Source organism: Sinocyclocheilus grahami, unplaced genomic scaffold (assembly GCF_001515645.1).
Source record: "Sinocyclocheilus grahami isolate Dianchi unplaced genomic scaffold, SAMN03320097.WGS_v1.1 scaffold601.1, whole genome shotgun sequence".
Lineage (NCBI taxonomy): Eukaryota > Metazoa > Chordata > Actinopteri > Cypriniformes > Cyprinidae > Sinocyclocheilus > Sinocyclocheilus grahami.
In genome coordinates, this window is record NW_015505780.1 from 105489 (window position 1) to 107816 (window position 2328).

Here is a 2328-nt window from a genome sequence, read left to right on the forward strand (position 1 = left end):
TATATGTATATATATATATATATATATATATATATATATGTATATGTGTGTGTGTGTGTATAGTGTTATAGAATCTTATGCAACCTTACTTTTTTATTTTTTTTATTTTATTTTTTCCAGTTCAGCTATAAAACACTTATAAATGGTCCTGTGCGTCACACAGCACAGATGATTGAATCTTTGGGAGTCCAGTTAGTCCTGTGAGAACTGACACACTTCTATTGTGTGAGTGATTTAAAGTGATGAATATAAATGTGTCTGAATCTGTGTGTCTCTGTGGCTCCACCAGATCCAGGAGTGTGTGACAGCAGCCAGTTTAAAGAGCTGTTAGAAAGCAGCTGAACATCATTGAGCATGTGGTGGCCCACATCCCTCATTGTCTGTTTGAGCTCTTCCATTGGCTCCAAACTGTGAGAAACTCCAACAAGCTCAAGCCTCACACATTCATATGGAGATTTGGGAGTATAAATAGAGGAGCTGCAGCCAGTGCAAATCAGACTCACTCTGAACAGAGAGATCTACAGCACAGAGATCCAGACATGACACCTGACGCTCAACTTCCTGCAACGCCACAATTGTGTGTCGGTGAGATTGTGCACTTCCTGTCCAAAGATGAGATGAAGACACAGAGCCAGAGAAGTCTGCTGAAGCACTTCCAGAAGCTGCAGACATCATGTGAGCAGAACAGGAGGGAAAGTGTCCTGCCAGACCAGAAGACCTCCAGCAAAGACATGAATGTCAACAAGAGCGCCATCTGGAGGCCTTGGTAGAGACTTAAAGACTCAGACTGAATGTCTACACTAGACTCAGTGGACTTTTATGCTTTTAGTTTCTTTTTTTGAGAAAAAGTGTTTCATGAGTTCCAGTTTGGAAGAGATATTTGCACTGTTAAGTGCTCTGATGATTTGATCTTCTATGAAGATTTCATGTCAAGAGTTCCAGATGGGAACATTTACTAACGTCTGTATTAGACAACTTTGAGTGATGTAAAGCACACATTTTCTTTATTATTTCAAAGGCCATTTATAATCTGAGAACTACTTTGATATTGAAGCTTTGTTCTAAAAGCTGATAAAGAGAGAGAATTTACACAGCATGTTATGTGAAATGTTCTAATCTCTTGATATGAATGTGATGGCCATTATTAATTCTGTGCTGTTTATATAAAGTGGCTCAAAATGGGCCCATATTTGATTTCATCTGAGATGATAAGAATTCATACTCTATGATTCATATTTGATCTTTTCTCTTTGGTCTATAATAGATCACATTCAGATTCACCTTGTTTTAAGGGTTTGTAAACGTTTCTTGGTTCTCAACGTTCTGTGAATCTTTTCCTGTACTGCATACATCTGTGAAGGTTTATATTCTCACGACTAATTTCTGTCATGTTGGAATTTGTCATTTGAATTGATCATGTGATCATTTGTGAAGGTTATTGAAGTATTAAAAGACTAAAGCAGTTCAGTGAATGTATTTCTGCTGCGAAATAAAACAATCAACTGAACGTCTGACATCTGTGATTATTAATGCCATTATATCTTAAATCCCCATCTCACTTTGTTTTCCATGTTTTTCCCACAAACTTCAATTCAAAAATACACACTCTCATGACACACATTCAATCACAATCATTTCTTCAATACTCACACCCAACATTTCACTCTATAAACTGAAGGTTTTTAAGGCTCGCGTTAACCTGTATCACTAATTAATTAGCCCATTAGTGCAAACAGCACCAGAAGAGAGAGAAATCTCTGTAGCTTCAGTGTTGAAGAGTAATTAGCTGGTGAGGTGCATTTACTTGATTTACTTGAAAGTTATCATGAGAACTGTAATGTTCAAAGCGGATGTCAAATGTCAGTAGACCGCGAAGGTTTTAAAGGTCCCATATTGTACACCTTTCTGGAGTTTTATTTGAGGTTTTGATGTCCTTGAGAATATATATTTGCGGTATAAGTACCAAAAACCATCTCAATATATTTTTACAGCCCCTTTCTCAGGAGCTCTGCTGAGAACAGGTCGATTTTGGCCTGTCTAATTAATATTCATGAGCCTCTCTTCTGGTTGGCCTGTTGTTTTCTGAGTGACGCACGGCCAGGTCAACCACAGGTAACTAGGGTCAGCGACGTCACAGCGCTAGCTGGAGGCAGCAAAACAAAGAAGAAACTGGAGGCGGCCCATTCAAACCAGCACAGATTCGGCTACATAAGGAGCTTAAAATATCATCTTGTTGTGATGTTGGGTGCCAGAATCGACGTAATACAGCCTCAAATTAGAAATTTGATTGCATATCTGCTGCCACTGCCAGACAAAAAACCGACGACA